This window comes from Nicotiana attenuata, unplaced genomic scaffold (genome assembly GCF_001879085.1).
Source record: "Nicotiana attenuata strain UT unplaced genomic scaffold, NIATTr2, whole genome shotgun sequence".
NCBI classification, from domain to species: Eukaryota; Viridiplantae; Streptophyta; class Magnoliopsida; order Solanales; family Solanaceae; genus Nicotiana; species Nicotiana attenuata.
In genome coordinates this window covers 195,410-216,455 of record NW_017671156.1, presented here as the reverse complement: position 1 = coordinate 216,455, position 21,046 = coordinate 195,410, and positions in this window count along the sequence as shown.

The following is a 21,046-nucleotide window of genomic DNA, read 5'->3' as shown; positions in this document are numbered from 1 at the left end:
ATAATAATAATAATAATAATAATAATAATAATAATAATAATAATAATAATGATGATGATGATGATGATGATGATAATGATGATGATAACAACAACAATAACTACAACAACAGGTATAGTATGAGCTTTAATAATAATAACAAATAGGCATAATTTGTATTAAAATACATAGTAGAATAACTACCTTATATTATTAGTGATATTAGAAGCTTAAAAAAATAATTTGGAAGAAAGGAGGGACAAAACTGGATGTCAACAGCTGCCCCTCTTTGACCGGAGACGATGTAAGAGTTTTCGGCCAAAGAAATTGACATAGTAGCCAATTTTGTCCCGACCACCAAGGTTGGAATGGGACAAAGGGGACGTAAAAAAAATGATTGCGGGCGAACTCCGGTTTCGAGTTGCCTACATATCTCGGGTTTCACGAGAATCAGGCCATATGTAGTTCAAGACTTATGGTACCCTGGAGTAGGACTCACTTATCGATGCGGATCCTAAAATGCTGCCCCAGTGTCGAATAATAGAGACACTGGGTACCATGATTGAAATAAGAATTTGATTATGAATTTTGAGAGTCGAGCCGAGCAGAGTTCGAAGTAGATCCTTGACCTTTGTTGGAAAGTTTGATATTCCTCTCTAACAAATTGCCCCAGTTCACTGCTAAGATATAGTTTCATGTTGCACTATATTTCCTGCGAAGCTTAACAATGCTAAATAAAAAAAAATCGTTAGGAAATAAGATGAAATATTCCATAAAAGTAATCTTATGAAAATAATATTTAGGCGCTAATTCATAAGTAATGCAAATTTATTGTGCAAACATATAAAAATATAATTTTGATGGTGACATATTTCATGGTCGGCAATAGCACATGAAAATTTAATAAATGCATTTGGCAATGATTTATGAAAGATATGTTTCAGCAATGCTTATGCAAGCGGGACCACTCGGGTCGAAATAAATTAATGTCCTTTTGAGGAAGGATTAACTTCAATATCCTATTTGAGGGCGGATGGACCCAATATATCCTATTTGAGGGCGGATGAACCCGATATATCCTATTTGAGGGTAGATAAACCTGAAATATCCTATTTGAGGGCGGATAGACCCGGAATATCCTATTCGAGGGTGAATGAACCCGATAAATCCTATGTGAGGGCGGATGAACCCAATAAATCCTATTTGAGGGTGGATGGACCCGATATATCCTATTTGAGGGCGGATAGATCCGATATATCCTATTTGAAGGTGGATGAACCTGATATATCCTATTTGAGGGCGGATAGACCCAATATATCCTATTTGAGGGCGGATAGAACCAATATATCCTATTTGAAGGTGGATGAACCTGATATATCCTATTTGAGGGCGGATATACCCAATATGTCCTATTTGAAGGTGGACAAGCCTGACATGCAGTGCTTGATTTGTAATTACAAAGATTGATATGATGCGGTGTAAAGAGATTGATATGGTACATAAAACTTGATCCGGTGCCGGAGTTATAATAACAATATTCAGGGTGCGATGCAAAGGCTTAGTTCAGTAGCGAATATCCATGGTGCAGAGAGCTTGATGCAGTGTCTTTACAGAAGAAAATATTCAAGGAGCGGTGCCAATAATTTGGGAATTTGCATGTTGATGTTTATTATTAGTAAATTCCTGCACTCAAATAAAACTATGAGTTTCAAAATATAATTTGCGATAACTCGGCTTGATCGCCATGTTGCACTATATTTCCTGCAAAGCTTAACATGCCATGAAAATTCGTCAGTAGAGTAGATATTGAAATTGTAACGACCCGATCGGTCGTTTTGAGCTCTAGCACGTCGTTCAGCCGTTTGAAGCCATGAGCAGCTTCATTTCATGTATTATGACTTGTGCGCATGGTCGGAATTGAATTCCAGGAAGTCAGGAGTTGACTTGGAGAGGAAATTCTCATTTCGGAAGCATTAAGTTGAGAGAAATGACTAAGATTGGATTTTAGAGTAACCAACCTTGGAATCGGGATCTGAAGGTTCCACTAGGTTCGTATGATGATTTTGGAATTGGGCGTATGCCCGGATCGGGTTTTGGATGACCTGGGAGCGTTTTGGCGCCTATTGTGGAAGCTAGCATTTTTGAAGAAATTTCATAAGTTTGGGTTGAAGTGCATTTCAGTGTTATCGATGTCCGTTTGGAATTCTGAGTCTGGGAGTAGCTCCGTATGGTGATTCTGGAGTTGGGAGCGCGATCGGAAGTGAATTCGGATGTCCGTGGAGGATTTTGGAGCTATTTGGCTAAAGATAGAAATGGAAGGTTTTTGAGAAGTTTGACCGGAGGTGGACTTTTTGATATCGGGTTTGGAATCCGATTCCGAAAATTGGAGTAGGTCCGTAATGTCGAATTTGATTTGTGTGCAAAATTTGAAGTCAATCGGACGTGATTTGATAGGTTTAAACGTCGAAAGTAGAAGTTTGAAATTCTAAAGTCCATAAAGCTTGGATTCGAGATCGATTCGTGGTTTTAGCGTTGTTTGATATGATTTGAGGCCTTGAGCAAGTCCGTAATGTGTTTTGGGACCCGTTGGTATGATTGGTTGGGGTCCCGGGGGGCCTCGGGTGGATTCCGGGTGGTTAACGGATCAAAAATGGAATTTTAGAAAAGGCTGAAGTTATTGGTTGCTGGTATAACCGCACTTGCGAGACTTGGGCCGCAGGTGCGGAGCCGCAAAAGCGGAAATGGATGGCTAAGCTATGACCGCAGATGCAGTCATTTTGCCGCAGATGCGAGACCGCACCTGCGGAAGGAGAAGCGCAGATGCGGAGGTTGAAGGCTTGAGGGAGACCGCAGAAGCGGCAAATGGTCCGCACCTGCGGGACCGCAGAAGCGGTCAATAGACCGCAGGTGCGAAAGGACTGGAGGCAGTAAGTGTTTTAAAAATCGGGATTTGGCCATTTTCTCTCCTTTTTCTCTTGGCTTGGGCGATTCTTGGAGGGTTTCAAGGGGGGTTTTTCATCATCAATGATAAGGTAAGCTATCCCCACCTATCTTGAGTTAAATACATTGATTGTGTACGGATTTGAGCATGAAATTGGTAGAATTTTGGGGTTTTGGTGGGAAGACCTAGAAATTTATATTCTTGGAATTTGACCACGATTTTGGGTATGAAATGGAGAGTAAATTATATATTTGAGTCCGTGGGGTTATGGGTAAACTTGTTCTTCGAAAAATTTCGAAATTCGGGCACGTGGGCCCGAGGGCATTTTTGTCAACTTTTGATCGGGGTTAGGAATTGCTATAAATTGGATTGTAATGAGTAATTGAGCATATATTAATGGATTTGAATAATTATTGGCTAGCTTTGGACCATTTAGCATCGATTCGAGTCTTCAGAAGGGCTTGGAATGCCGGTTATGGATCTTTGGTGCGAGGTGAGTCTCCTTTCTAACCTTGTAAGAGGTGACGAGAGTCCGTGCGTAGCTACTAATATGTGTAAGTCTGGGTAGTCTAGGACCCAAAAGCATGCTATACTTGGAATATCTGTGATCTTATTGACAATTGAATTTCTTAAATCCTATCGAATTGGTAAATGAATTTCTAAGAGGATTAAACTTCATTTTCTTAAATCATTAAAAGAGAATTGGCTTTTATTTGGATAAATGTTCCCCGATAAATTCTTAATTTGCTGTTTGTGTATCTACTTCTATGTATACCTGCGTCGCATGTATGATTCGCGAGCAGGGTGATTGTTTAGTTAAATTTGACCGTGTCGCATGTATGATTCGCGAGCGGAGTAATAGATGCATCTATGGTTCGTGCCGCTTGACCCTCGGCAGTGCACATTTTACATTTATGTTGGATCGGGCCGTAAGGCCTCGGCATGAGTTGCGCATGCTTGTATTGCTTGCCTTGAGATTTATCGATTTGCTATCGGCTCTCCCCAACTTGAGATAATTGTTAATTAATGGATTGTAAATTCGGAGACTTTAAATAAATAAAAGGAACTTTCACCTGTTTAGTGACTCATTCGAATTTACTGTTGTTCTTAATAAATTCGTGAGTCATCGCATTAATAATATTATTATTGGACTATTAGTAAGTGTCGAAGTTGCCATCTCGTCTCTACTTCTTCGAGATTAGACGGGATACTTACTGAGTACACGTTGTTTTTGTAGTCATGCTACACTTGTTGTGCATTTTGTTGCACAGGTACAGGTATTTCTACTGGCCTATTGGGCGTAGCAGCACGAGCGAACCGTTGACTAAGCGAGCTGTATTTCCTCGAGGCGACCCGCAGCTAGTATAGTCTCCCTTAGAATTGTATTTATTTTCTATCCCCTTTGTGTTCCGGACAGCTGTTGTACTTTATTCAAATTCTTAGAAATTGCTCATGCACTTGTGACACCGGGTTCTGGGATGGTTATGAAGTATTTTGTATTAACTGCTTATCACTTAATTTGAATTTAAGCGATTATATTTTATTGGTACATTTGGAGGAAAATCATAGATTTCAAGAGTGTTAAAATGAGAATATAATTAAGTATTTTGGTTGGCTTGTCTGACAGTGGTGTCCGGCGCCATCACGACCCTAGGTGGATTTTGGGTCGTGACAACATGGTATCAGAGCACTAGGTTCCCGTAGGTCTCACGAGTCATGAGCAAGTCTAGTAGAGTCTCGTGGATCGGTACGGAGACGTCTGTACTTATCTTCGGGAGGATGTGGACTGTTAGGAGTACTTCCCTTGTTGATTCTTCGTCGTGCGATTGATTCCTGGAGGCTTATGCCCCTGTTTCCTTCCTACTCAATCCTACGCGACGCGAACCGCTTGTTATAAATCGAGAATTGAAGAATTGTAATGGTACTACCGATGCAGTGCGGGGTGTTTCTCCCTGCATAGTTGTCTGAGCTATTATCGTCGCCTTGTGGAAGGATATTATGTCGTTTCAGCTCAGTAGCGGTACTTCTGAGAGCTCTGAGGCTAGGCACAAGTTGCCATGATGCTATGAACGATTGTTTTGTAGTATTAATGTGATGGTAGGATGCTTGCCTACGTGTTGGGGCAGTGAATGACCTAAATAGAGATCTACTCAGTGCACGATTCAGAGATATGATATTTCATTTCAGGCGGAGGTAAAATAATTGACTATAAATGTCCAGATTTGGTTGGTGGAGTAACGAGACTTGGTAATTGCGAGCGTGGTGGAGCTTCTTCTATGATGAGGTGTCGTCGTCCTAATTGAACGTACTAAGTTCGCCGATGTTATGATCTTCTATAATTCGCCTTTGGGGTATGATATTGTGAAACAGTATTGAAGAGGCGACTGTCAGATATCGCAGGGTGCAGTAGTTCAGGATTGAATCAGTGTTTCTAATGCTGACAGTTCGAGAAAGATGATCTACGGAAAGGTGTAAAGTTAGCAGCATTTGTGGGTTCAAGTGCCACGAAGATAGATTTTATTTAAGGCAACAACTGAGCGGCAAAAGATAAGGAAGGACATGTGGGGAGTGTCAGGCGGTGGTTAAAATTTCTAGGAGGCCAGGTATAAGAAGCAAAGGTCGAGTAGTCGACTAAAGGGGTTAGTTTCACAAAAGTGGGAGAGTTTGGAGTGATTTGGGAATTTTAGTGATTGGTGATTTGGGCCTACAGATTAATTTGAAGTATGGGCTATTATGCGGCAGGAGATTTGATATAACGGAAGGAGCTGCTTGAACTAAAGAAAGATACAACCTAACTTTGAATTGGAAGAATGTTGCCGCGCACTTAATTGATGTCCACGAGGGGTGAATGGGCTCGTGCAGCTAGAGAGTGAGCTTAGACTTAGGATGGGTCATTAATGTCATGGTGGTTGCGCCCCGCATAGCAGCGTTGGAAGACGTCGGCACGTAGATTCCACAGGCGGGCTATCTTCAGTGAGCAGGTCGGCAGTCGCATGGCTTGGCGAAGCTTCTGCAAAGGGATCTATTGGCTATACAGCAAAGAGATCGGTCGTGTGAACGTGGTTAATGATTCAGAGTATAACAAGGGGGTTTTACAAAAAGATTCCGAGAATTTTGGCGGTTGATTGCGCAAGGTTACGTCAACAAGAGATAAAGGATCCTGGTGAATTCCAGAATTGTGTAGTAATGGCTTCAAGCTAAGTGGGAGAGTCCTACCGCCTATGATTAAGGACTGCATGGTTAACTACTTGCGAGGTTTCTGGTTATTATCATATTGATAGGTCAGTTCAGCTACGGAAAGAACATAGGTAGTAATTCGAGCAAATGAATTGTTAAAGGCGTGCTATGGTTGGTCTTATTGGCTCATGTTCAGACTTGAGGAAGGATTCAGGATTTATGCCTTGTATAGGTGGGTTTCGAGCGAAATGATTCTGCCGGGTGCTTCTTCGAGAGGGTATTCATGTGCTAGGAGATTTGTGGAATTCAATATATTCGGGGCCAAGGCAGAGCAGGTGGTTCTCAGCAACGGCCCTAGTGGATTCAAAGGGGCAAAGCGTAGTGCCTAATGATTTCGAGCCTATAAGTACGGTTAAGAATCAAGCTTTGTAGCGGCTTATGAGAAGAGGCACAGAATGTTCTATGATGTTTTGAGTTGCAGTGTAGCCTTCAGGAGGTATGAAATGGTTCGTGGGATTTGAGACAGCATGGTCTCGTGATTCAAGGTCACTCGGGATAAGTGCGGAGGGAGTGTGTTATGTGTTGAATGGAGTTATTATTATTTCTAAGGCAATCAAGAATTAATTTGGAAGAAGATAGATTGGTTAGCCATAGTTGAATTGGCATATTAGTGGTAGTGATCAGTTCCTTCAACGTGATTAAGTTATGCAAGTGATTTGTGACGGCACGTGTGAGGTTTGTCGACCGTCGTAAATGATGTTATTCGGAAGTATTCCACTGTTATGGCCTGTCATGTGCAGGCGGATCCCGGAAGGGATATGGTGGCTTAGACCACTACTTAGAGATTTGCATATTCTACGATTATGAGGATTCGCTCGTGTGTTGCTATGGTTCTCTTGGAATGAGTAAGTAAGAAGTTTTTATATGATGAAGTGTTAATCTATTAGTGGTCCCGGAGTTATGATGAAAAATCATGTTCTATCGTATATTGGCATGCTGGGTGCAGAGAGTGGTATGGAATTGGAAGTGAGGGTCAGGGTTGCAATTCGGTGTTGACAAGGGATGTCACAAGCTCGGATGAGCAGGAAAGGGGGTTTTGAATGATTAGAGTAAGCTGGCATTGTCTTCAGCGTCACCCGGGATCGGTGTTTTGTGAGAGAGGCTTTGCATCCTGGTTATGGATTCTTGATCGCTTTTCAGCGCTAGTGCAGCCCGTAGCCCGGATGTTCAGGCTTGTTATCTGTTAGGGAAGATCGTGGGAGCGTATCCCATGGGAAGATTGTATAAGTTTGGCAGGTAGTCACTTGATTGATTGGAGAATGAAACCAAGTATGAAGATTGTGGCGATATGGTTAATTCGAGGATTTATGCCTGGAGGGCACTCGGTTTATTAGGTTGTGGACCGTGGAGGATTACTTCGGTTATGATGGTTGTTCTTGCGTGTTACGGGGAAAAAGGGGTTATTATGGACCTTTGAAAGGTTATTAGCCTAGCTCAGTGCGATCAGAACCAGCTTGAGGTCTGTGGAGGGATTTAAATGTGAATAAGGGCTCTATATCAGGCCAGATGTGTTCATTTCAGTAATGGCTCCTTGTGGAAGAGCAGTTAGGGTGTTATTTCGTCGTCAGTTATTTCGAGTGATGATATATTGCGCCGTGTGAGTTGTGAGATGGCTGGTGAATTGCTTATGTGTTGCGGTTCCGGGTAGAGATGATGTTACATGAGCAAAATGGCTCTTAAGATTCAGATCGTATATCGCACCTCAGATGTGCTTGAGTTTGTAGCTTATGGCACTATATGTCTCCCCAGTGATGGTATTATGCACTTGGTGTGCTTGTGACCGATATTCGGTATCTTGTTGTGATAAGCAACATAGCTCGGAGTGTACCTCCTTATATGAATTTTATGTGTAGACTGGGTGGCACACCTCCATGGGTATGTTGTTTGGATCGGGTTGCACGCCGCAACAGTATGATGTTGAGTACAGTTCCCTATAGCTGTTTTCCTGCGTTTGTTTCCTATTTTCCTGAGGAAAACTCCTATTTGATGTGTGCCCGCGTCGCATGTATGATTCGCGAGCAGGGTGTTTGATTAAATATGTTGACCGCGTCGCACGCATGATTCGCGAGCGGGGTAATTGGATTTCCTTTTCAGAGTTCATTTTCCTTTTGTATCACGTTCGATAGTAGCCTATTGGCACATTGTGGCATCATATGAGACTTTTGATCATGTCCGGGGTGGCTTATTGTCCGGGCAGTTCGTACTGGGTGAGAAATGAGTATTGGATCTGGGATCAGTGTGATCGGATTATATGAAGTACATTAGGGAGCTAAGACCATTATTTGGTTCAAGATGAGGTGATGGTTCTTGACAGGAGTATAGACCCAATGATTTGTTGGTTCGGCAAATGGTTTTGCACATCTCCTCCGTCGTGGCGTTATTGTAAGAGTTAGAGCAAGACCTATGTAGGTCATGAGGTGCAATGGGAGCATCAGATTCGTGGAATTTCGATTTATTCGATCAGGGAATGCTATTGTTGTCCTCTGAGTGAAGTGGTGCAAGGTGTGAATTCAGCTAAGGTATGCAGTCATGTCTTGGTGCTGCGTGTTGTTATTGATACGGTGAGCGTATGTTGGAACAGGCCTGGCAGAGAATTTTGGATGATGGAATTGGGCTCTAAGGCTTATTTGCTTAAGTGAAAAAGGATCTCTTCAGATTGACCGAGCTAGGGCGCACAGCTGAGTGGTGGTAGCACGGGTAGAGGCTCGAGCTGTTAAACAGTGATTTCAGAACACCCCAGCACAGTTCCTAGCACGTTCGAGGACGAACGTATGTTTAAATAGGAGAGTATGTAACGACCCGACCGGTCGTTTTGAGCTCTAGCGCGCCGTTCAGTCGTTTGAGGCCATGAGCAGCTTCATTTCAGGTATTATGACTTGTGTGCACGGTCGGAATTGAATTCCAGGAAGTTCGGAGTTGACTTGGAGAGGAAATTCTCATTTCGGAAGATTTAAGTTGAGAGAAATGACTAAGATTGGATTTCAGAGTAAACAACCTTGGAATCGGGATCTGAAGGTTCCAGTAGGTTCGTATGATGATTTTGGAATTGGGAGTATGCCCAGATCTGGTTTTGGATGACCCGGGAGCGTTTTGGCGCCTATTGTGGAAGTTAGCATTTTGGAAGAAATTTCATAAGTTTGGGTTGAAGTGCATTTCAGTGTTATCGATGTCCGTTTGGAATTCCGAGTCTAGGAGTAGCTCCGTATGGTGATTCTGGAGTTGGGAGCGCGATGGAAAGTGAATTGGGATGTCCGTGGAGCATTTTGGAGCCATTTGGCTAAAGATAGAAATTGGAAGGTTTTTGAGAAATTTGACCGGAGGTGAACTTTTTGATAGCGGGTTCGGAATCCGATTCCGAAAGTTGGAGTAGGTCCGTAATGTCGAATATGATTTGTGTGCAAAATTTGAAGTCAATCTGACGTGATTTGATTGGCTTAAACATCGAAAGTAGAAGTTTGAAATTCTAAAGTTCATAAAGCTTGGATTGGAGATCGATTCGTGGTTTTAGCGTTGTTTGATATGATTTGAGGCCTCGAGCAAGTTCGTAATGTGTTTTGGGACCCGTTGGTGTGAATGGTTGGGGTCCCGGGGGGCCTCGGGTGGATTCCGGGTGGTTAACGGATCAAAAATGGAATTTTGGAAAAGGCTGAAGTTGCTGGTTGCTGGTATAACCGCACCTGCGAGACTTGGGCCGCAGGTGCAGAGCCGCAGAAGCGGCCTTCATGCCGCAGAAGCGGAAATGGACGGCTAGGCTGGGACCGCAGATGCGGTCATTTTGCCGCAGATGCGGGACCGCACCTGGAAGGAGAAGAGCAGATGCGGAGGTTGAAGGCTTGGGGGAGAACGGAGAAGCGACAAATGGTCCGCACCTGCGGGACCGCAGAAGCGGTCAATAGACCGCAGGTGCGAAAGGACTGGAGGCAGTGAGTGTTTTAAAAATCGGGATTTGGCCATTTTCTCTCCTTTTTCTCTTGGCTTGGGCGATTCTTGGAGGGTTTCAAGGGGGCTTTTCATCATCAATGATAAGGTAAGCTATTCCCACCTATCTTGAGTTAAATACATTGATTATGTACGTATTTGAGCATGAAATTGGTAGAAATTTGGGGTTTTGGTGGGAAGACCTAGAAACTTATATTCTTGGAATTTGACCACGATTTTGGGTATGAATTGGAGAGTAAATTATATATTGCAGTCCGTGGGGTTATGGGTAAACTTGTTCTTCGAAAAATTTCGAAATCCGGGCACGTGGGCCCGAGGGCGTTTTTGTCAACTTTCGATCGAGGTTAGGAATTGTTATAAATTGGATTGTAATGAGTAATTGAGAATATATTAATGGATTTGAATAATTATTGGCTATATTTGGAGCATTTAGCATCGATTCGAGTCTTCGGAAGGGCGTGGAATGCAGGTTATGGATCTTCGGAGCGAGGTGAGTCTCCTTTCTAACCTTGTAAGAGGGAATTGTCCCCATAGGTGAAATAATTGGTTAGGTGCTCCTATTTATGGGGGCTACGTACGCACGAGGTGACGAGAGTCCGTGCGTAGCTACTAATATGTGTAAGTCCGGGTATTCTAGGACCCAAAAGCATGCTATACTTGGAATATCTGTGATCTTATTGACAATTGAATTTCTTAAATCCTATCGAATTGGTAAATGAATTTCTAAGAGGATTAAACTTCATTTTCTTAAATCATTAAAAGATATTTGGATTTTATTTGGATAAATGTTCCCCGATAAATTCTTAATTTGCTGTTTGAGTATGTACTTCTATGTGTACCTGTGTCGCATGTATGATTCGCGAACAGGGTGATTGTTTAGTTAAATTTGTCCGCATCGCATGTATGATTCACGAGCAGAGTAATAGATGCATCTATTGTTCGTGCCGCTCGACCCTCGGCAGTGCACATTTTACATTTATGTTGGATCGAGCCGTACAACCTCGGCATGAGTTGCGCATGCTTGTATTGCTTGCCTTGAGATTTATTGATATTACTATCTGCTCTCTCCGACTTGAGATAATTGTTAATTAATGGATTGTAAATCCGGAGACTTTAAATAAAAATAAAAAAAGAAACTTTCACCTGTTTAGTAACTCATTTGAATTTACTGTTGTTCTTAATAAATCTGTGAGTCATCGGATTAATAATATTATTATTGGACCATTAGTAAGTGTCGAAGTTGCCATCTCGTCTCTACTTCTTCGAGATTAGACGGGATACTTATTGAGTACACGTTGTTTTCGTACTCATGCTACACTTGCTGTGTATTTTGTTGCACAGGTACAGGTATTTCTACTGGCCTATTGGGCGTAGCAGCACGGGCGACCCGGAGACTAAGCAAGCTGTATTTCCTCGAGGCGACCCGCAGCTAGTATAGTCTCCCTCAGAATTGTATTTATTTTCTGTCCCCTTTGTGTTCCGGACACCTGTTTTACTTTATTCAAATTCTTAGAAATTGCTCATGCACTTGTGACACCGGGTTCTGGGATGGTTATGAAGTATTTTGTATTAACTGCTTATCATTTAATTTGAATTTAAGCGATTATCTTTTATTGGTAAATTTGGAGGAAAATCATAGATTTCAAGAGTATTAAAATGAGAATTTAATTAAGTATTTTGGTTGGCTTGCCTGACAGTGGTGTCCGGCGCCATCACGACCCTAGGTGGATTTTGGGTCGTGACAGAAATGCAATGTGTTATAAAGTAATCTTATGAAAATGACACTTTTTGGGCGTTTGCTTATACCATGCGGCCTAGTCGGCCAAAATGATTTGATAAAAATGTAGCTTTATGCCAATAATGATTTTCAACAATAACATGCGGTTTATAAATGTGCTTTGCAATGATTTATGATAATGATGCCTTTCAGTAATGACATTGAAAACATGACCATCTAGGTCGAATTAATTTAACGAAAAGCATGTGAATATGTGCTAAAGTGTCCTATTGTTTAGGCGGACAGCCTTAATATCCTATTATCAGGTGGACAACCTTGTGTCCAGTTAATGAGGCGGACAACCTAATGTCCTATTAATCAGGCGGACTACTTCATGTCATATTAATCAGGCGGAACACCTTATGTCCTATAAATCAGGCGGACTACCTCATGTCCTATTAATCAGGCAGACGACCTCGTGTCGTATTAATCAGGCGGACGACCTCGTGTCCTATTAATCAGGTGGACTACCTCGTGCCCTATTAATCAGGAGGACTACCTCGTGCCCTATTAATCAGGAGGACTACCTCGTGTCCTATTAATCAGGCGGACTACCCGTGTCCTATTAATCAGGCGGACTACCTCATGTCCTATTAATCAGGCGGACGACCTTATGTCCTATTATCAGGCGAATTACCTTATTATGTCCTATTAATTAGGCGGACTACCTCGTGTCCTATTAATCAGGCGGACTACCCATGTCCTATTAATCAGGCGGACTACCTCATGTCCTATTAATCAGGCGAACGACCTTATGTCCTATTAATCAGGCGGACGACCTCGTGTCCTATTAATCTGACGAAATACCTCATGTCCTATTATTAGGTGGACGAACCTAGATGTATGGCGCTTGATTTGCAATTTCGAACATTGGTGCAGTGCGGTGCAAAAGCTTGGTGCGATGCTTGATTTGTAGTTTAGTAATGTAGTGCGGAGAGCTTGGCATGGTTCCTTCGAAGTAACATATATTGATGGTGCAATGCAGGGAGCTTGGTGCGATGCTTTTGCAATAGCGAATGATGCGGTCAAGAGCTTGATGCAATGCCTTTGTAGTAATGAATATTCCTAATGCAATGCTGACAATTGTTGAATCTTCATATTGAAGTTTTGCTATTAATAAATTTCTGCACTCAAAGAAAAATTGTAAGTTTCAAGGTTTGATTTGCGTTGGCTTGGCTTCATCCTTTGCTCTGTATGAATCTTGAGACTTCTACCTTGATGTTGAGCTTTGCGATAGCATTTAGTATTGTTCAAGAATAACTAAAATATGCCCCTGCATTACTCAAAGATAACTCGTTAGTATAAAAGAAACTGGTTGCCTTGCATTGAATATCAAAGTTTGGCTTTGAATTTGCAACTTGTTGCTATGGCTCCTGGAATTTGATATTGTGCTTGTAACAAATATGTAGCTTGAGATTTCATTTTCTGCTTTGCCAAATGATGAGGACCCTTCTGCAAAATCTGCCACGGTTTGGGCTTTTGGGGTAAATAGGATTTTTATTATGATGAGACCGAACCCATAGGGGTGCCTATGTATCCCCTCTTAAATGAGAATCAGGTCAACACGTAGTTCATTTACAAAAGTAAGGCATGATTACAAAATATAGGAGCTCATAGAGTGATAGCAGCAAAATGATAATGCCAACAAGGTAGGGTAAACTAGTCTTGCCCTTTGTTCAGACGATGTTTCTTCTAGTTGCTGCTAGTTGCATTTGACATGTTTGTTCCAACTGGTAGGTGCACTTGCAATTTGTTAGCATCAATCATATTCTGAATTTTATGTTTTAATGCTAGGCATTCTTCTGTATCATGGCCTTGAGCATTTGAATGATAAGCACAATACATGGAAGGGTCGAATAATGGATGCGAAGGGTTGAAAATCCTTCCTTTTCTTGGTTGCATAATTCCTGAGGCATTCAATCGAGCGAATATGCTAGAGATTGATTCAGTCAAAGGTGTGAAGTCGCGGGGCTTCCTTTTCTATGATTGGAGAGAAGCTACTTGTGTTTGTGGATGTTGATGTCAAATGCTTTGTTGGCGATGAGGCTGGAGATGCATGTCACGGGCATTAGAGATGGCATGGTTTTGCAAGAGCCGGTGATCATGATGGCATTGCATAGTTATGGCAACTGAGGCATTTTCCTTCTCTTTTACCATTCCAATTTTCTAGCATCTCTGGTTGTAAAGCATGATTGATAGTTTGCATGCTAACCTTTCCTTCTTTGATGTCGCTTTCTAGGAAGTCCCCGACTCTAATCAAGTCTGAGAAATCACGCACGTTCGCAATAGCTAGCTTTTCATAATATATGCCATTTTGAATGTCAATAAAGATTGATATCAACTCTTTCTCGGATAGCGGAGGGTGCACCTTCAAAGCTTCAACTCTCCACCGGATTGCATAATCCTGAGAAGATTCATGTGCTATTTTCTCTATTTTGCACAGGCTATGCATGTCTGGATCGACTCCAAGGTTGAACTCATATTGCTTTACAAAATCGTGAGCCATATCATCCCACGTGTGCCATTTGCTAAAATCTTGTTTTGTGTGCCAAACAAGTGTAGGTCCTGATAAGCTTTGGATAAACAACTTCATTCGGATGGCCTCATTGTGCCCAATACCAAGTAATCTGCTACAGTAGTCCTTTAAATGAGCAATGGGATTTCCCTTCCGTGGAAAGTATTACACTTTGGCACCTGGTAACCTGGTGGGAGTTCTACATCATGCTGCAGGAAGGTCTTCATATCTTAGACTTTGATAATTTCTTGATTGTTATTCTTCTCCAATGGCTTTCTTCAAATCACAGAGTTCTTTTTTCCAGATTTTCACGGCAAATCTGCTGGGTTGATTTTCAGGTCTCTTATACGGGCATATTGCTAGTCGTATTTGCTTGTCCTCCTCAAATGGAGTTGTGATTATGGGAGGCATTATCATGGCTTGATTGGGGTTGCAGGTTAATGGCATTTGTGTAGAGATTGCACAAGTAGGAGCTGGGCAAGGCAATATGGTTAAGCAAATATTTCGATTTGAGCTACAAGCAGAGGTTGCATTTGGAGGAAGGTTGAAAGTGCTTCCCAGATTAACTGTCACAACCCGGTTCGCCCTCCGTGAACCATCGTGATGGCACCTAGTTTCTACAACTAGGTAAGCCTTAATTGCGGAAAAGAAACCAAAATTTTGCGGAAGTAATCAACTTAAAACAGAAATAAGGAAAATAAACAGTGAGTAAATGTGCCGCTCGGCATACACCATAATAAATTCTCAAACCACTACATAAATCCAAGACCCGGAAACCCATGAATCACAAGCTAAGAAGTACTACATAGCTCTAACTCCAAAATGACTAACAAGAACTGAAATACAGAAGGGCTAATACTAAACAGCAGGAATAAAAAGAGACTCCTCGGTCTGCGGACGCGGCAGATATACCTTGAAGTCGCTATAATAGTCGCCTCGCCTCAAGGGTGGTAGGACTGAGTCGAAGACCTGGATCTGCACATGAAAAACATGCGCACGAAGGGCATGAGTACACCACAGCGGTACTCAGTAAGTGCCAAGCCTAACCTCGGTTGGGTAGTGACGAGGAAGGTCAGGCCCCTGCTGAGATTAAATAATATCAAGGGTTTAACAGTGTGAAATAACAGTGTAATTAAATAACACAAGATATAGAGGACAGCAACAACTATTACAAGGCAAGTAAAACACAGTAAAAGACAAAACTTAGCTCTGAGATAACAATCGGGGATCTCCCAGGATACCGTCCTATAGTCCCCAAATATAAATACCATATCCAGTGGATCTCCCGGGTGCAGTCCCATAGTCCAACTCATAAATGTGCAGGGGGATCTCCCGGAATGCAATTCCGTAGTCCCAAAGTAAACATGCAGGGGAGCTCCCGGGATACCGTCCCGTAGTCCCAAAATAAACATGCAGGGGTGCTCCCAGGATACCATCCCGTAGTCCCAAAATAAAGTGCAGGGGGATCTCCCGGAGTACCGTTTCGTAGTCCCAAAGTAAATACACAGCAACAACAAGAATTCAATCCAATCAATTTCATATCAAAGTGAAGCAGGTAATCCTAACCTAGCATGATTCACGTAGTACAACTAAGGCAGTTAAGACAGATAGAGCAATTTAGTCAAGTAGATGTGTTTCTCTAAACTACAGCAGGTTAAATATCCAAACAGTGTAAGCAAGGAAAGGAGGAACACAATTCAAGGCTACTTTTAAAGAAAAACCGGAATTCAAATAATTAGCACAAGTACGCGCTCATCACCTCACGTACGAGGCATTTCAATTACCACAATATCAATCCTAAGGGGAAAAGTCCCCCACACAAGGTTAGACAAGCCACTTACCTCGAACCGGCTCAAAATCAACTCGAAACCACACCTTTGCCACGAGTATCCAACTCCAAATGGCCTGAATCTATTCAATTCAGTTGCATTTTGTAAATAACACTTCAAATAACTGATTCTATAATTAAATTCTAAGCAAATACGCAAAATCATGTAAAATGACCGAAACGCCCCTCCGGCCAACGTCTCGAAATCGGGTGAAATTTATATTTTCAGAAACCTCGTACTCCCACGAGTCTATTCATAACAAGAACACTGAAATCGGGGTCCAAATGACCCCTTAAATTCCTCAATTAAAGGTCTCTTAAACTCAAGCCCTAGTTACCCCTTTTTCCCAAATTTCGCACCATTAATTAGGTCTTTAATCACATAAAAACGAGTTATGAAGTCAAGGACATTACCTCCAAGTGATTTCCCTTTGATTTCCTCAAAAACCCCTCTCAAAATCTTCAAACCCGGATGAAAATGGTGGAAGAATAGCCAATTTTCGCTAAGGCAACTATTTATATGTTCTGCCCAGCTATTTCCGCATTTGCTGTCCTGGGACCGCATCTGCGGTCCCGCTTCTGCGGAACAAGTGCCGCATCTACGACTTTCCCTTAAGTGACCAGCTTCCGCGTCTGCGGACATCTCACCGCTCGTGCGGTTCCGCTTCTGCGGGCCTCACACCACATCTGCGGTTTCTGAAGGAATGACCCAAAGTCGCTTTTGCGGCCCTTTAGCCGCTTCTGCGGCGCCGCATCTGCGGTTCCCAAGCTGCAGATACGAAAATACCCAAAGCAGCAATACTACAGCTGCTGCAACACTTCTTCAACCTTCCCGTCAACCATCCGAAATCATCCCGAGGCCCCCGGGACCTCAACCAAAAGCACCAATAACACCTAATACCTCATTCAAACTGGTACTAATCATTAAACCATCTAAAACAACATCAGAAACTCGAATTAATCAAGGATTTAAGCCTAAGAACCCCAAATTTCCTCAAAATACGCTTTCAATCAAAAACCTAACCAAACCACATCCGAATGACCTGAAATTTTACGCATACATCCCAAATGACATGACGGAACTACTGCAACTCCTGGAATTCCATTCCGACCCTCGGATCAAAATCTCACTATCGGACCGGAAACTTCAAAAATCCAATCTTCGGCATTTCAAGCCTAAATTAGTTACGGACCTCCAAAACACAATCCGACCATGCTCCTAATCCCGAAATCACCCAACGAAGCTAACGGAACCATCGGATTTCCATTACGAGGCCGTCTTCACACTGTTCCGACTACGGTCAACTTTCCAATGCTTAAGCTCTCATTTAGGGACTAAGTGTCCCAAAACTCTCCGGAACTTAAAACCAAACATCCCGGCAAATCAAAATAGCAGAAATAAACTTGGGAAAAACAGTTAATAGGGGATCGGGGCGTAAATTTCAAAAACGACGGTCGGGTCGTTACGTCCTCCCATACTTAAACATTCGTTCGTCCTCGAACAAGCACAAAGACATACCGAAGTAGTGAAAAGATGAGGGTACTGGATGTGCATATCCTGCTCGATCTCCCAGGTCGCCTCCTCGACCGGCTGACCCCGCCACTGAACCTTCACGGATGCAATGTTCTTTGACCTCAACTTCCTGACCTGCCTGTCCAATATTGCCACTGGCTCCTCAACATAAGATAGATCCTTCTCCAACTGGACTGAGCTGAAATACAACACGTGCGACGGATCACCGTGATACCTCCGGAGCATAGAGACATGAAATACCGAGTGAACTCCTGCCAAGCTGGGAGGTAAGGCAAGCTCGTAAGCAACCTCCCCAGCGCGCCTCAATATCTCAAAAGGGCCAATAAACCTCGGACTCAACTTCCCCTTCTTCCCAAATCTCATAACGCCCTTCATAGGCGAAACCCGAAGCAGAACCCGCTCTCCAACCATATAGGAAACATCACGGACCTTCCGGTCCGCGTAACTCTTCTGTCTGGACTGGGCTGTACGGAGTCTATCCTGAATCACCTTGACTCTCTCCAAAGCATCCTGGACCAAATCTGTGCCCAATAATCTGGCCTCACCTGGCTCGAACCAACCCACCGGAGATCTACTTCGCCTACCATATAAGGCCTCGTACGGTGCCATCTGAATGCTGGACTGATAGCTGTTGTTGTAGGCAAACTCCGCCAATGGCAAGAACTGATCCCAAGAACCTCCAAACTCAATCACACATGCACGGAGCATATCCTCAAGAATCTGAATAGTGCGCTCGGACTGTCCGTCCGTCTGAGGGTGAAATGCTGTGCTCAACTCCACCCGAGTACCCAACTCCTGCTGTACAGCTCTCCAAAATCGCGATGTGAACTGAGTACCCCTGTCGGAAATGATGGAAACTGGAATACCATGCAGACGGACAATCTCCCGGATATAAATCTCCGCCAACCGCTCCGAGAAATAGGTAGTACACACAGGCATGAAATGCGCGGACTTGGTCAGCCGATCCACAATAACCCAAATGGCATCGAACTTCCTCAAAGTCCGCGGGAGCCCAGATACGAAGTCCATGGTGATCCGCTCCCACTTCCACTCTGGAATCTCTATCTGCTGAAGCAATCCACCCGGTCTCTGGTGCTCATACTTCACCTGCTGACAATTAAGGCACCAAGCTACAAACCCAACAATATCCTTCTTCATCTGCCTCCACCAGTAGTGCTGCCTCAAATCCTGATACATCTTCGCAACACCCGGATGAATGGAATACCGCGAACTGTGGGCCTCCTCTAGAATCAACTCCCGAAGCCCATCGACATTGGGTACACAAACTAGACCCTGCATCCTCAATACTCCGTCATCACCAATGGGTCACATCTCAAGCATCGCCATCCAACACTTTGTCCTTGAGGACAAGCAAATGAGGGTCATCAAACTGACGCTCCCGGATACGATCAAACAAGGAAGACCGAGAGACCACACAAGCTAGAACCCGGCTGGGCTCCGAAAGGTCCAATCTCACAAACTGGCTGGCTAAGGCCTGAACGTCCATCGCCATGGGCCTCTCTGCTGCTGGTAAATAAGCTAATCTCCCCAAACTCTCTGTCCGGCGGCTCAAAGCATCGGCCACCACATTGGCCTTGCCTGGGTGATACAAGATAGTGATGTCATAATCCTTCAGTAGCTCTAGCCATCTCCTCTGACGCAAATTAAGGTCCTTCTGCTTGAACAAATTCTGCAAACTCCAGTGATCAGTATATATCTCACAAGGCACACCGTACAAGTAATGACACCAGATCTTCAAGGCATGAACAATGGCAGCTAACTCAAGATCATGGACAGGATTATTTCTTCTCATGTATCTTCAACTGTCTGGACGCGTAGGCAATCACCCTACCGTCCTACATCAATACCGCTCCACGGACAACTCTCGAGGCATCACAATAGACAGTATAAGACCCCGACCGGTAGGCAATATCAAAACTGGGGTTGTAGTCAGGGCTGTCTTGAGCTTCTGAAAGCTCTCCTCGCACTCTTCCGTCCATTGGAACGGAGCACCCTTCTGGGTCAGTCTGGTCATAGGTGCTGCAATAGATGAAAACCCCTGAACAAATCGACGGTAATAACCCGCCAAGCCAAGAAAACTACAGATCTCTATAGCTGAGGATGGTCTGGGCCAACTCTAAACGGCCTCCACTTTCTTCGGATCCACCTGAATACCCTCTCTCGAGACCACATGACCCAAGAACGCCACGGAATCCAACCAAAACTCACATTTTGAGAACTTAGCATACAGCTTCTTCTCTCTCAAGGTCTGGAGCACTGTCCTCAGGTGCTGCTCATGCTCTCCCCGACTCCGGGAATACACCAGAATGTCATCAATAAAAATGATCACGAACGAATCAAGATATGGCTGGAAAACACTGTGCATCAGATGCATGAAGGCTGCTGGGGCATTAGTCAGCCCAAAAGACATAACAAGGAACTCGTAATGACCATAACGAGTCCTGAAGGCAGTCTTCGGGATATCTGGCTCCCGAATCTTCAACTGATGATAGCCTGAACTCAAGTCAATCTTAGAAAACACACACGCACCCTGTAACTGGTCGAACAGGTCATCAATACGAGGCAAAGGTTAGTGGTTCTTCACTGTCACCTTATTCAACTGGCGGTAATCAATACACATGCACATAGAACCATCATTCTTCTTCACAAATAACACAGGAGCACCCCAAGGCGATACATTGGGCCGAATAAAACCCTTATCAAGTAATTCCTGCAATTGCTCCTTCAACTCCTTCAACTCAGGAGGAGCCATGCGGTACGGAGGGATAGAAATGGGCTGAGTGCCCGGCAACAAATCAATGCCAAAATCAATGTCCCTAACGGGAGGAATACCCGGAAGATCAGCTGGAAACACATCAGGTAAATCCCGTACTACTGGGACTGAATCAACAGAAGGAGTATCCATACTGGCATCTCTCACATAAGCTAAGTACACATCACAACCTTTCTCAACCATACGTTGAGCCTTGAGTAAAGAAATAACTCTACTGGGAGTGTGACCTAAAGCACCCCTCCACTCAATATGCGATACACTTGGCATGGCCAGTGTCACGGTTTTGGTGTGACAGTCAAGAATAGCATAATGGGGCGACAACCAGTCCATGCCAAAAATAATATCAAAATCAACCATGCTGAGCAATAATAAATCGGCTCTGGTCTCAAAACCACCAAGAATAACCAAACACGACCGGTAAACGCGATCCACAATAAGAGAATCTCCCACAGGAGTAGAAACATAAACTGGGGAACTCAAGGAATCCCGAGGTACACCCAAA